Source organism: Peromyscus californicus, unplaced genomic scaffold (genome assembly GCF_007827085.1).
Source record: "Peromyscus californicus insignis strain IS unplaced genomic scaffold, ASM782708v3 Scaffold_16__1_contigs__length_79575227, whole genome shotgun sequence".
Lineage (NCBI taxonomy): Eukaryota > Metazoa > Chordata > Mammalia > Rodentia > Cricetidae > Peromyscus > Peromyscus californicus.
The window spans coordinates 57539891-57556448 of record NW_026294458.1 but is presented as its reverse complement, the minus strand read 5'-3'; positions in this window follow the sequence as shown (position 1 = coordinate 57556448).

Sequence of the window (16558 nt, the reverse complement as noted above, 5' to 3'; positions counted from 1 at the left end):
ATCCTTAATAGGTTGTGTAATTTGGAAATGATTTGGGGGATGCATATCCTTAGGGTAGCTAATTCAAGGGAAGGCAGTTTTCTAAAGATAAATAGTACACATGTGTATAGGGTTCATGAAATTTAAATGAACTGTGGAAGCTATGGGGTAATTCCACACGTATTCGAGGGAATCTCGTTTGAGAATCTTTAGCATAGCTCAACATTTCTCATACTTTCAGATGAGTCACACAGAAGCTTTGTGAAAATGCCAACTCCTGGCTCCCACACTGCCACTTTGATTCTTTAGGCAGAGGGATGGCTGGAAACACATTGAACAGTATGTATCTAAACCAAGTCTTTTTTTTTCTGCTGAGGAGACAAATGAAACCCAGAAAGGAACACGAAATGGCCAACACAGGGATCAGGAAGGTGACTAGAACTCAGGGTTCCTGAATAGACATCTTTGGCTCATTGTTGCCAATGAGGTTTGATCATTAAACTTCTTTCCACTGCTGGTGGAAAAACGTCACCATGACATTACCAAATAAAGTTGTACTTGCAACCTATTTTAAATCATAAAATATTAATGTTTAATATTCTTTTATATCTACACATATTTTAAAAAATATGAGACATGATTTCTATATCAAGAAAACGCACAAATTCGATAAAGATGGTTTTTGTTTTTCTAAAATATTGTTTACTAGCAATGCAATAGGCCTGTAATAGATCAAGTAAGGAGTCAGATCTTTTAGCACTGTTTTGATAAAGAATGAATTACATAAAAATGGAGTATCACCAAGTGTATGAAGAGTTAAGTAAGATTTAGAGAGAAAATACATTATGTTGGAGGAATAATAATAGCGTTGTCACAGAAGGAGATGATTACCAGTAATTCTGTCTTGAGCAGACTAAATTACAATATAAATTTAAAGAATTAAAATTTTTGGAAAGAACTAGTTTCCAAAAACTTACATCTTTTGAGAAGATAGCCTCAGAATACTTCTATATTTAATTCAAAATTCACACTGAGAAATTTTATTTTCTACTGTAGCTTTACCGTGACATAACTTTGGAAGTCAAATGGACTGGTGACATTTTAACATGAAGAGAGAACATTAAGTATCATGAAAGACATACTTAGCACTTCCAGAAAATCTGTGGTGATGACTGGGATATAATATTATAAATATCGCCTCTGTTTTGTGTTGGGTAAGCAGGCAAATGAAACATCTGCTGACATACACACAAGATACAGGTTTGTGGTACATGAAGTATATGTAATTGACAATGCCTGGGACTGACGCTCTGGAAAAATGAAGCATGAACATGGAGACCACTCTTTCTATACGTTTGTTTTAAGACAATGAGTAAGCAAGGCAGGTGGAAAACCATTTTTAGGGAAAAGTGAGACTTTCCAATTGATGACTTTGGTTTGATTTGATGATTTTCCTTTGATTTTACCATCTTTATGGACATACCTGCATTCCTTAAGTATTTTTGCCTTGTTCTTCCTTCCAACTTTTCCATCACAGTGACCAAACTTGCACCACAGTGTGAAACTCTGGCAGCCCACCTCCTGTTTCCTCTCTAACTAGGATTGAGGTATGAACTATCTCTCTCAACCGTCACATTAACGGACTCACCCTGAGCTGGTGAATTCAACTAGTGATCGGGTCATGGGGATTCTTATATAATCAATGGATTAATTCATAGATGAATTCTTAATTTTTTTCAACATTGGAGAAGAAGGAAATTTTTGATGGGGTGTGATTAGTGCTATAATTAGTTATATTGCAAATGTCTTATTTCTGGCCCTCTTGCTGTCTTTGCTTCCTGGATGCCGTGAGATGAACATTTTTCTCCCCACTACATGATATACTCTCTTTTATCATGAATTTGCCTCAGTCCCATAACACAGCAATGGATGGGCCCTCGTCATTTTTATCATTGCATGCCTTTCATCCAGAAAGTGTCTGATGTTCTCATTGTTTATTAGACTCTGCTTCTTGCAGAACACAGACTAACAAGCAGCTTAAAATCAGATTTAAAATCTGTAGACTTAAAAGCTTAGGGCAAATAAAAATATTCAAGTTTCAATTACTTCCCTGCATAATGAGGTAGAAGTAAACTAAAGGAACAATACCCATGACGAAGAATGGTAGAACTCCCCAGTGACCAGAATTGTGCAGATCACACAGTAGACAGTGGACAGTTCTACCAGGTCCTTAAATAGGAATGGAAGCATGTACCATTTATAAGTATTTCTTGAAAATTGATATTGGGCCTTTATAGTTTCATTTTTATTTTTTATTGATTGTTTGGGAATTTCATATAATACATACCAATCACTCTTCCCACTCCTTCTATGTCTGCCCTCCTGACCCTTGTGGCCTGTCCTGTAAATAACAGATTTTAAAAGTCCAATTTGTGTTATCCATATAGTCACTGGAGCATGGTCAAACTCCTAGTGGTCAGCACCCAAAAGAAAACTGAGTCCTTCCCCACCCCACCCCTGCCAGTAGCAATCTATTGTGAAGAGCTACACTTCAGCATCCTTATCACAGTTTTCAAGAGTTCTCTTCGATGGCTTTCTGTCTAGGTTGTTACTTTGTTTTGGGCTGGGGGTGGGGATTGTCACAAAAGCCTTCTATGTCCCTCTTTCTCAACTGTGAGTCTGCAGCTATCCATATCATTGCAGAAGAAACTTCCCTGTCCTGTCCAGTCAACGGGAGCATGGTTTGTGGAATTCCCCATGGTATCTGGCAACAGCATGGATAGAAGATATCCACCTGGTCTCCAGTGTCAGCTCGTGCCACAGACCTCAGCATGACCTCCACCGGCATTCCAGCCCATAGACATCAACATGGCTTCAGGCTGAAGCATATTATTTTATGCTTCATATTTATCTCATATTATTTTACTTTCATCATAGACATGCTATTTTTGCACGTACACATTGTCATATTAACGTATGTTAAGATTAAAGCCCACATTATCTAATGCAGAAACAATTACTAATATAGTGATGTGAACATTTAAAATAAGCCAGTAACAATTGAAATTTGCTAAACATACATAACACAAGCCAATATATAAGGATCTTATTAATTCATTTTGATTTGTTACTTTTATAATGATTACAATTTGTGATGTAAACATATATTACATTTCATAACATGTTCTCATAATTATTTTGACTTTTTATTTTGGTGGCTACTAAGAAAATTTTAATTCTGTTTGATATACATATTATCATCTTTAGACATGCTATTTAACAATAGAAAGTTTTCCATACCTTGGTAACAGACTGATGACTGGTTTGGGTTCAAAATATTGAGGATGGAGGTGCAACACATTATCCATCAGCTGAGATTCCAAAGTTCTAGAGGCATCCAGGGGTCTTCTGGTGAGTACATAGACTCCTGAGCAGACAAAGAGACACAAACACAGAGGATCATTCAGGTCAGAATCACAATTTAAAGAAATTTCATATTTTAGTTCTCAAAACAAGTTTGCTTACAATGACATATTTGTAAATTGAAAACCCAAATATCAGACTCTGAAATGCACATTTATAAATCAAAATAAAGTTAGGTGTCTATGACGCCCTTGATGCTGACATTTCCATGACACCAGTGCAGAGCTCTCTGCATTCATGATCACAAGAATGCAAAGAAGGTGAGAGAATTCCCACAGCGTATGAATGACAGGATGTCCTGTAGAACAATGCAAACAATGCAGTGATCACTAGTTCTATTACCTGAACAGTTCCAAGCCCTCTGGGTTTTAAGGCAACTGAGGTGTTTGCACCCTTGCCTGCCCCCTTGTGGTTGGTGAGCTAAAGAATTTAACTGTTGGTGCCAGGGCTGCAGAAGTTTTTATTTTCTCAAGCAGTGCCTGTCAACATTTAAATGGTAGATGCATTGTTTCTTCAAATGGTTCCTAGTATAAGAAACATTCCTTTCCTAACGTACCGGGGCACATGTGGTATGAGTGAAGAGTGAGCATGTTTGTTGGGCAGGAAAAAGAAGATATTCAGCTTTATCGGAAGAGGCGAGAACAGAGCTAGTTACATCTAACAAAATAAAATACAAGGGAAACTCCATAAAGATCTTTCAATGGATAAGAACAATGAAAAAAAGTTTCAAAATTGAGAAACTGGGAGGGCTAGATAAAGAGATATTTGTTACTGTGGTTGCTTCAAGAATGGATATATGATGAAATTGTTCAAATGAGAGAAATTTGACAGCTGTCTATGGAAGGGCGTTCTTTGAAAGACACAATTTCATCAGCATGTGAGAAGGATATCAACGAGGAAAAGAAACAGAGTGGAGAAATGAAGAAGCCTGTGATACTTCGGACTTTTAGATTAGACATGCCGAAAGAGCTATGGTTCTCTCTCTGTCTCTGTCTCTGTCTCTCCCTCCCTCCTTCCCTCCCTCTCTCCCTTCCTCCCTCCTTCCTTTCTTTTTTATTTAAAAGCTATGGCTTTCAATTTTGAGAGTCAGTAAATAAGGTCAGTTTGCTTTTAAATCTTTTAAAAATCATATAATCTAGTCATTCTTTTAAAAATGTATTCATGTATGCAATGTATTTTGGTCATATCCACTCCATTGCCCCCTCCCTTCAAACTCCACTCTCCCTCCACACACCCCAAATCCATCTCCCTCCCTCATTCTCTGCCTGCTCCTGCTCCTCCTGTTTCTCCTCCTCCTCCTCCTCCTCCTCCTCCTCCTCCTCCTCCTCCTCCTCCTCCTCCTCCATAACCCACTGAGTCTAACTAGTGTGCACAGATGTAGAACCATCCCCTGAAGCATGTTCAACCCACCACTGGCCATATCCTGAAAAAAAAAAAAGTAACTGTCCTTCAACAGCCATCAGCTGCCAACATCTTCTGAGCTAGGAGTGGGACAACAGAATTACCTCCTTCACCCACACCAGAATTTTGACTGGCTTGATCTTGGACAGGTTTTGTTCAGGCAGCTACATTTACAGTGATGAGTTCATGGGCCTGGAAATACTGCATTGCACTCTTTAAAAAAAAAATCCCTGCAAAGTGAACTTCAATGTGATCCATTTTCCTTTGAAAGTATGGTGTTAGAAATGAGGTGGATTGAAAAGAGTTGATCCTCATTATTTTAAATTCATTCACTTGGTTTCTTTATATTTAGAACAACATCATAATCTTCCAGTGACTAATACCTGACTTGAATCTCTTGTTTTTCCTCCTACCCTCTATCACTCTCTTCCCACTAACCCTAACCAAACCAGGCTGCTAACTTTCTTCTTAAATAAATACTTAGTGTTCTCATTATCACTAAACACCTACTCTTCATGGAGTTTATGATATTTATGACACTTCTTATCCCACCATTTTCTCATGTCTTAGCTGTTTTTATGCAGCGACTAGTAATTAATTTCCAGTCACTCCAATAAGCTGGCCAACCTCGGGGCAAACAGCAGCAAAGCCTTCAGATATTGCTTTGTTGGTTCTCTCTTCCTGCTCCTTCCTATCTGAAACACTAAGTACACCCTTGGGATCCTCTGTCTTTCTACTGTAAACTGGAAGGATTGCTGGGGCAGACATTTGTGTTCTTCAGTTATGGGAAATGTTTTAGAATATTTTGCACTTAGTATTTTTTTCTTCTGCTTACTGAAATGTTTTTCATATGCTGCTTGAATTTCTGGACCATTTCTCTAATTTGGTCTTATCTATCATTTTTCATGTCTGCTTTTGCTATTGTACCTCTGGTTTGATTTCTTAGAATATATCTTATTATACCTATAAATCTTTTTGAAATTCTTAAAAATCACTCAAGAGCTACTCATAGATTAGTGCTTTATCCAGCCATCTTCAGAGAGGATTCCTCCATCAGCAGATGGGAACAGATACAAAGACCAACAGCCAGACATTACGCAGAGAGTTTAAATGGGAGTGCTCCATCAAATCCCTCCTCTCAGAGCTCAGGGAATCCTGTGGAAGAGGAGGCAGAAGGCTTGCAAGAGTCTGAGGGGAAGGAGAACATGGCCCTCTGAATCAACTAAGCAAGGTACAAATGAGTTCACAGAGGCTGAAACAGCGAGCACAGGGCCTACATTGGTCTATAGCAGGTCCTCTATGTACATCTTATACCATTAGCTTATTGTATTTATGGACTCCTGACTGTGTAAATGAGTGGGTTTCTGGCTGTTTTGCCTGCTCTTTTCCTCCTGTTGGGTTGCTGTGTCCAACTTTGATATGAAAGTTTTTACTTCATCTTTTTTATATTTCCTTTTGCCATGTTTTGTTCTTATCTCTTAGAATCCTGTTCTTTGCTAATGAGAGACAGGGAGGGAGTGGATATGGAGGGAAGGGGAGGTGGGAAGGAACTGGGAGGAGTAGAGGGAGGGGAACTGTAATCAGAATACATTGTATGAAAAGAAGAATCTATTTTCAATAATGAAAAAATAAAAAGGTGCCAAGCCGGTGGTGGCACACGCCTTTAATCCCAGCACTCAGGAGGCAGAGGCAGGCGGATCTTCTTGAGTTCGAGGCCAGCCTGGACTACAGAGCAAGATCCAGGAAAGGTGCAAAGGTACACAGAGAAACCCTGTCTCGAAAAACCAAAAACAGAAAAAGAAAAAAGAGGTGCCTTGTTCTTAGTTTGAATTTATTTCAGCACACTATTCACTTCTTTTATGGACACAATATTCTTAATCTTTCAAGATAATAATTAGAAGATTTAAATTTCTCTTCTAATTCCAGATATTACTGTTTTACTTCTAGGCTCGCACACTTTACTTATTAAATTTTATTTTGAGTTAGTTTGATTAAAATGCAAGATAGTTCATCACTGTCAGCTTAAACCTGTGAGGGAAACACATTTGATTGATATGGGCATTTCACGTGACGTTCTTATGCTATTGCACACATTAATTCTCCTAATGTTTCTCTTTCTCTAATGGAAGATCTTGCATCAAGCCCCATTTAACTTAGAAGATAGGCTACTGGAAGTCTTGCATACCTCTATTGATTGAGACTGTCACTTGCATACACACAGACTGTCATTTTTCAGAAGGTCTTCTGTATTTATTAGACATTTTAGAAATCCAGATTTATTCTTTAAACACCTTTATTTTAGTTTTCACTGAGCAGTTACTATGACCGTGGAATGATACCCTGGTGTGGGTGGGCACTGTAGGGAAGCATGAGACTCAGAAAATATTAGAATGGATTCCTTTGATAACTTTCATGTACTTCATTTCCGCTCTCTGCTGCTGTGACCATGAGCTTCACACTTTTCCATTGCTTGACTAAGCATCTCCTTCTTCTGCGACAGCTTCTCCAGTATTTATTTCTGGCTACAGATCCTTCTAACCTTGGTTCTCTAACCATATAATCGCTTACATAGATATTTATCACTCCGAAATGCCCTGAAGCATCCCCTTTTATATTTATCCACTGTCATCTCACTAGACTTTTGTGTGGTAAGTAAAGTAAATGATCCACTCAGTCATTTTAAACTGGAAGCAAAGCACACTCCTTAAACACTGAGTTTGGAAAATGCGGTATCAATATTTTACACGTTGCCCTAGAAAAGGGAAGCTCCTAATGGTAAGGCATAAAGCTCAATAGCTTAGGATGTGCAGACTGTCCCCGAGAATCAAATGCAAATAGGTGAGACCCAGTGGGAAAAAAAATGTTCAGGGCTATTTCTTTTTCAGAAAATGAGGTGAGATCTTTATTGTTGTTATAAAATATAAATGTAAAGCTTTCTGCTTCGGTAGTCCAATTTTGTTGAATGTTAGGCTCCTGTGATATTCATAGCAAACCTCTACTATTAATATGTGAAAGTGGCACTTGAGCTTTAAAGATTTATTTATTTATTTATTTATTTATTTATTTATTTATTTATTTATTGTGTATGTGTGTGCATGTGCGCATGCCTCTGTGACTTTACATGCATCCCATTCATGGAGGAGCCTGAAGAGACGAGAAGAAGAAATAGGACCCTGGACCTGGAGTTATAGGCTGCTGTGAGCCTCTTGATTTGGGTCCTGGGAATTGAACTGGGTCCTTTGCAAGAAGAATAAACTCTCCTAACTCCCGAACTACCTTGCCAGCACTGTTTTTATGATTAAATTTGTTTTGTTTTGTTTTGTTTTTCAAGACAGGGTTTCTCTGTGTAGTTTGGTGTCTGTCCTGATCTCACTCTGTAGACCAGGCTGGCCTTGAACTCACAGAAATCCACCTGGCCCTGCTTTCCAAGTGCTTGGGATTAAAGGTGTGTGCCACCACCGCCCAGCTATGACTAAATTTTTTATGTTTAATCTTTTTAAATTGAGCTAAGAGGTGACACCAATGAGTCTTTCATTGGATCAAGTTCCATAGGCCGAAGCTGTGTTTTGTTGAAAAAAAAAGCCAGAAATTCAATGTTTTCATTTTATGAACACTGTCCATTGACAGAAATGTAATTTTCTATTGGAGTTTAACAAAATAACCTTAAGAAAATGTAAATGACTTAAAATGTAAGAGTTAAAAATGAAAAAAATAGAAAATGTATATGTTCTAGTGACGGCGAACCGCACTAAACAGAAAGCTAGCCAAACAGGACAAAATCCTAATGTTCCATTGGGTAAGGCCATAATCTCTTCTCTTTGTCACAAATGCTTCCTGTGCTCACCACTGCTTCACTGAAAATAAGAGTTTATGTTTTGACAGTAACATTTTGAGCACCGAACTTTCGTGTCTCCTGTCAAGTAAGTAATGTAAAGAGTGCTCTTACAATGTTCTTCTGCCGGGCGGTGGTGGCGCACGCCTTTAATCCCAGCACTCGGGAGGCAGAGCCAGGCGGATCTCTGTGAGTTCGAGGCCAGCTTGGACTACCAAGTGAGTTCCAGGAAAGGCCCAAAGCTACACAGAGAAACCCTGTCTCGAAAAACCAAAAAAAAAAAAAAAAATGTTCTTCAAAGGATAGTAAATCTATCCTGATGTTCTAAAGTGATTCATCGGATTAATGCAGATGCAGGGACAGACACAAGCAGACAGATTCAAGTATATAAAGAAGATTCCTTTGCCTATAAACATTATACACCTTTACCTGTTTTTCCACATGGACTGAAAAACCTTGAAGTCGATAAATTTGACTCAATGGTCTAAAATCAAACACACCCTATACCCCATCTTTCACATTACAGATAATCCTCATATCACATGCTAATCACCAACAGGGAACATCAGCCGTGTGACACACCTGTCCCACAGTATTGGTTTATCTTCATGTTAAGTCACTTATCAGTGGTTCCACAGTCACACATTTAAAGGAAAAGAAATGAAATGAGAGATGAACACAAAGAAGCAGGACCTCTAATGAGTTTTGTATTCTTTGATTTTAAATTTCAGTCACCAAACGTAGGTGGAGGAGTGAAAAATACCCCACTCTGCCATACTAGCTGTTTTATGCTACAGGCACTTGAAAGCAGAAGGTAGAAGAAGGGTATTCACAGGGTCCTGCTTCTTCACAGCAGCAGATGAATTCCCATCAGATGGGTTCCGTGGTCAGGTAGTCAAGTTCAAGACAATTAGGCTCAGACCTCTCTCAACTCTGATCCTTAAGGCAAACTCTATAGTTTCCTTGCTTTGCCACAACTCACTGTCCTTTGTCCATTAGTGTATAAACCAGAATCATCTCTTGAAAGCTTCATAACTGTATGCAGGCTCCTGTTCCATGACAACTTCTATTCAATAAGTGTGTGTGTGTGTGTGTGTGTGTGTGTGTGTGTGTGCGCGCGCGCGCGCGCGTGCTCATCTGTCTTATAGCACCTTAACACTTAGGACTAGCTGAAAAGAAACTGTAACAGGGTGCTCTGGAGAGGCATCTCACCATTATGAGCATTGGTTGCTCATGTAGAGGGTTGCTTCCCAGGACACACATGGCAGCTCACAACCATCTGAAATTCCACTTCTAGGGTAATCAATAACTCTCTTTTGGCCTGCATTGGCCCTAGGCACACACATGTGCTACATAGGCATACACAGTCAAAACACTCATGCACATAAAATAAAAATAGACAAAACATTAACAAATCAAAGAGAAACTCTAATAGTAAAGAGAAAAAATTCTGCATTACTCTGTTGCATATTGATCTGTTTTTCTCTTACTGTTTTTAGATATTACAACATCTATACAGATGACTCTGTTATTTTATTGGTTTTCTATTATTTTTCTCTTCTTATATTCCTGTTCTCACAGCAATGCAATGATTCTACCTATGTTTTTCTTTAATATTACTATACTTTTGAGGGTCATTTCTAAAGGATTTTACACACCCACACAAAGTACATCATACATACTTATTCTTTAGTCTTTAATTCTCAAACATTTGCGTAATTTTCTGCAACTTGTTTTCTTTCCCCATCCCTCTCTTGATTATGTTTCCGTACCTAAAGGTGTGGGTCATCCCTCAATTTTCTTTGCTTTTCACATATTGCCATCATTTCAGAATGGAACTTTTTTTTTAAAACCCTAAATTTTCATGTTTCATTTTCATTTGTGTTTTCTTCTAAAGCATTATTTTGTCTTATTTTGATGACAGTATATCACACCCCTGAGCTTCCCAAAGTATATTTAATGACATATTTATGGGACACACACACATACATATGTATCTGTATCTCCATAAACAAATGGATTTGAAAAGCATTTTGCTAAGCAGAATTAAATAGCTTTGTTTACTGTAAAATACCCAAAGCCTTTAACTAAGGAAATACAAATTTCAGGCTCATAGAAAAACACATTTATGTTTCCTAGACCTGCTAAACCACAGAGCTATGTTTGTGGAGAAGACACACTGTTTGCTCTAAAACCCTTTTGCAAATTTTACCTAACAGTTAAGGACATAGCTTGGAAGTCAAGCAAACAGGATGTCAAATCCTAACTCCAAAATGTCTTTGGTCATTTTATTTGCTTTATCACTGCTGATAAATAATAACTACATTCATTACACTTCTGCTTTCTACTCAGAACTTTTCTACATACCCTGAGTATAAATCTATTTCAAATATTTGAACAATAATGACGTTGGCAATACCCACATTCTGTAAGGGGTGACACTAAAACTTTAAGTATAATGCCAAAGCTTACGGAGCTTCTCATCAGAATCTAGGTCCAGTGAACTAGTTTGTTAGTTTGAGTCACATGAAACTGGCATGTTTTCTTAATTCAGGTGTGTGTATATATCTGTGTGTTCATGTGTGTGAACATGTGTATGTGCCTATAATCACGTGAGTGGAGGCTACAAGAAGATGTTGGGTAAGCTCCTGAAACATTTTCCATCATATTCCTTTCTGATAGGATCTCTCATTGAACCTGGATATTTCTGTTTTTCAGGTAGGCTGACTGGCCAGTAAGCCCCAACCATTAGCCTGTTTCTGCCACCACCCCAGCACTGCTATTATAAACACACATGAGCATGCTGAGCTTTTTATGTAGATGATGGCAAACCAAACCCAGGTCTCCATGCTTGCATAGCAAATGCTTTCCAGAATGAGCCATTTCCCCAGTCCCAAAACTCCCACTTTGGTGAGCCAGAGAAGGTCATATATAGGAAATTTAACTGGGTTCTGCCTCTATGGTTGGAATCCCTTGGTTTTCTGCCACAGAGCAAGCATTCAACTGTTGTGATTGCTGAATATCTGTCTATTCCCTTGACTAGGAAGGTAGCTCTGACTAGCTTTTGAAAAGCCAGTCCACTCTGGTTCTATGAATGAGTTTAGGATTACCTCTCATGGATCTTTAATACTCTGTGGGGCCTTTGAATGTTCTAAGTGAACCTCAAATCTATAAGCTGTTAGAACTTCAAGGGAATATAAAAATTACCTAGCATAACTTAATTATCTTACAGATAATGTAAACTACTTATAAAACTTTGAAACATGACTTTCAAAACACTGTCTGTTATAGGAAAATATATGAACAGTCTATAAGTGTGCTCAAAACTGAGCAGCCGAGTTCTTTCCCACCAGTGCAGATTTCCTCTCTTCTTTTGTCATCTCTGTTCTACCGGTTACTTTACATACATATATCCACCCCCTTGATTCATGTACATGTGTGCTTCTGTGTGTACATGTTCAAATACATGATCGCATGGAGGACATTTCTAATTCAAACCAAAACCATCTGCCCTTGACAGAATGGTAATAGCCGTATCCTAATGCAAAATGCATTTAGTCCAACATCAAAAGTTCCCATGACCTTTAACAGTCTCAACAATGTTCAAAACTCTAAAAGTCTATTCTAGGCTCTTTTAACTAAGACACCTGTTAAACTAAAACCCAAAACAAATTACATACCTCCAGCATACAGTGGCACAGACTATACATTCCCATGGCAAAGAGGAGGAAATACTAGACTAAAGGAAAACGAAAATCCAACAAGGATAACACCAAATGTGTAGCTTCGTGTCGAAGGGTTTTAGATGGCTCAACACCTCCAGCTTTGCTGCCTGCAGCACACATCTCTCACTTGGGCTGGTTCTGCTCCCTGTATACTGATTTCCTTGGCATACACGTCTCACAGTTCCTCTGCAAACCAGGCTTTGCCTTCACAGCTTCACACAATGGCTTCTCGTGGCATTCTTGTAGTGACTCCAGTCTGAGTACACAGAGTCTGCTCTTAGGTGCTTTCTGAGTGCAAAGAATCCACGACCCCCTCACTTAAATCTTCTATCTTCTCCCAACTTTTCTCTGGCTTTACAAAGAGTTCCAGTATATCCTCTGACTCAGTCATAGTGCATTTCCAAACAATCCACAAGAACTTGTCAATAGCATCACCTAATCATTGAGAGCTACACTACTGAATACGTACTTGGAAAGGATCACAGGACATAAAGAAGAATATGGAAAAAAGAGGGAAAAATGAGAAAGGCAGAAAGGATAAGGGAAAGACAGAGGAGGAAAAAGAATTGGAAGAGAACACAGATTTGCAATCTGTATTTCAGAGACCAGGTGTTGTGACATGCTTGTGAATATTGTCTTCTTTGTTCCATATGTATTTGGTAAATACAAATATTATTCTACAACTTGTATTTAATGTAATTTCTGACATTTTTTAACCTGATAGTTTCAATTTAATGTGTAAAGGACATTGATATTCTTCCTTAATAAAGTTAGATTTTTTAATATAACATATTTTATAATGTAGAAATATTTTATTTTACTATAAAAGTTTTGACAAAGTCTTTATACCACTTACAGTTTTTTTTCTGCTTCAATATGACTATTTTTAGGACAAGTTTGAAAAAGTATCTAATGCTTCATCTCTGAAAAACTTAAATCATTAAATAAAATATTTAACTTTTGAAAAGAAGAAACTATGTGCCTGTTTTGTAAATGTCTCTCTACAGATACAGGAGCAGAACCCATTCTAAGTCTCAGTATATTTACTATATTTCTACATATACTGTCATGCTATTCTTTAGAAAACTGATTTCTGTATGCATGTCTCAGCAAACCACAAGATGCTCTCACTTCATTACTTTCGTATTTTATTTATTGTAATGAGATGTTCTTTGTTTCTTCTCTTCCTTATGGCACCAACACCAAGAATTCATGTATTGAAGGCTGTGGTACACACAGTGTGTAGGTCAACTGCAGCATCAGAGAAAGAGATACTGTTTTATAGGCACTTTTTGTTTTTGGAATAGCTCCTGGTGTATGATTTGGGTTAATTACTGTCATCATCCTTCAAACTCTTGGCATGGCTTCTGTTTGGATAAGCAAATTTAGCATTGGTGTCAAGCCAAAAAATTAATTCTTAATGTAGCTGGACATAAAATGCTATGGAATCCAACTGTTAAAAGGGAATTAAGTCTTCCTAATTAGATTTAACTAACAAAAACCAATAATTTACTGGACACTAGACAGAAAGTATAGCTTTTCTAAAACAAATGCCTTTTTTCTCCCATAAAAACATTTCACTGGACTCTGAAACTTTGCTGTAAATAGCAGGTTTTATTTGAGGCTTTTAAAAAAAGCAAGATATTTTATTCTGGTAAAAGATTTAAAATTAATCTTATTCTATTTATCTGAAAACCTCAGGAAAACTTGCATTACACATACCAATGTATTTTTGTATGAAGGGAGTAAGCTTCTCAAATCATTATCCTTGCACTAGTTATGTGTTGTGAAGTAGAGACGATGATGGGTGAATGATTAGGAAAGCCTGGGGGAAAGCTAGAAGGGATAGTCTAGATGCTAAGGTGGCATCCTACTTTATTTTCATCAAAGATATTAGGACAGATTTAAGGAAATAATCAATGCATACCTTGTACATGTAAAAAAAGTTAATACATTTTAGCTCTTATTAGGAGACAGACCCAGCATCAACCTGTGAAATCAATAGTTCTATTCTGAGCATGTAAGTTGAGTATTCTTCAGACATTGAAAAGAAGGGACTAAGAATGTCAGTGTCATCTAACCCCAGAGGAGAGAGCAATACTCAGGACACATATTTGGAATAATTACATGTAGAGGACATATTTAAAGACATAGAACTGGATGACAAGATGTAGACATCAGGACAGATGCAACCCATAACAAAGAGCAATCCAAGGTCCTCGCGACCAACAAGGAATGACTCAGTGCCTTATTGAGTCAGAGACATCTAGCATATGCATAGAGTTCCACCCTTTCACAATTGTAATATCCACACACCCTTGGCACACCTGACCCTGTCAAAAAGTAATAAGTTGAATGGCTAATACTGTATTGAAGTTTAACCTTATACAATTCTGAACTATTGGATATTGCAGTACTTGTTTCCCTATAACCTTTATCAACTTCTCATTTTATCAGTTATTACTAATGACTGTACCCTGTGCTTCTAACCATTTAGTTTTGGATTCCCTTTTTTCTAGAATTCCCTTTTGTCACTCAACTTTCTGTTTGAGCAGCTGCAGGGAGAAAATTGGGAAAAAAATAACTTAATAATTAGCATAATTTGTTCAGTTTCTCATTTTAGTTGTCTATTAAGGATATAAAATAAGAGTCACAATATAATTTATAAATCCAATTATACACACACACACACACACACACACACACACACACACACACACACATATATATATATATATATATATATATATATATATATATATATATATATATATATATGCCAATTTGGTACTATTTCCCTTACCTACCCTATATTCTTTGTTTTCTATCTCTCTACCCTTTTTCCTTTGAAGCAGAGCAAATCAGGACCAAGAAAATATCCATATTTACATTTCTATGTCATTTCCCCTGACTTGGTAATTGTTCTAGACCATTGAGGAATTTGTAGGTCCCAAGCTCATTTTTAAATTCATATCTGCATAGCAAATAGATTCTAGGAAATGGGGATTGTTTTGCATAAATTCAATTATATTAGCTTTATGCTACTGGAATCGACTAAAGGGAGCTGACAATCTAATGAAAATATGTTTTCCAAACTAAGTCAGATCCATCTTACTTAAAAATTAAATGTCTTCATTGTAACTTACAGCTTAGAATTAGAAACAAGCAAGCACATTTTATGTCCATTTTAGTATCTGTAGCCTTTTTATAAGATGGACTTTAAAAGCTAAAATAAAGTAAATTGAAGAGTATTCCTACGAGCCTGGTGTTATATTAATACCCACTTACCATTTTATCCCAATATTTGGTATTTTTGTGTAGTATTAGAGTTGACTAACCTGATTGATTTCATACATGAGCTGGAGAGGAAGATGGTGAGTGATTTTATGTCATAAAGTACAACTATGATGAGAGAGTATATGAGTTGGCTCCCAGGACATCCTGGAAGCCCAATTGTTTTCCCTATTTCCATTTCACCCAAAATGTAATGCACTGATAAAATTAAAATCTAATAATGAAAAACTTCACAGAGAAGTTATTACTGGGACATTAGAGTGATGTTCTTTCCTAGAAGGGCCACGCACTGGTCAATAAAAAACAAGAGTATAGCTTTAAAAAGAACAATATTAGGCTAGCAAGGTGACTCAGAGGGGAAACCAACTTGCTGAAGAAGCCTGATGACCTAAATTTAATTCTGTGAAACTATGATGGAAAAAGAGAATCGGTGCCCAAAAGTTGTTCTCTCACCACATGTATGCCATGGACATGCATTCCCTCCTTCATATGCACACTACAATCATAATTGTACCAAATTTCACATATATGTGGTTATTATTATGAATTTCAAAAAAAACAGAATGGCAAATCCTCCAAACCTGTCTTGCATCATATAATTTATCCATATGCATAAATTAACTCCTAATCCTCAAACCTACCCTATTAGGAAGTTACTAATTTTCCTTACTCTACAGCTAAAAGACAGACACTGAGTGGTTAAGGTCACCCAAACCAAGGCTTCACACCAAGAACTAGCTGGGACAGAGGTTCAAGTATCTGTTAGTAAATTTCCTGGTAAGGTAAATACCCCACAGGTAGGTAGATTCTCCAACCACATATTATAATGCCCAAATTACTAGAATTTCAGATTTCCTACATATAAAAAGGACTTAGATTGGGAGATCTTCAATGACTCATCTAT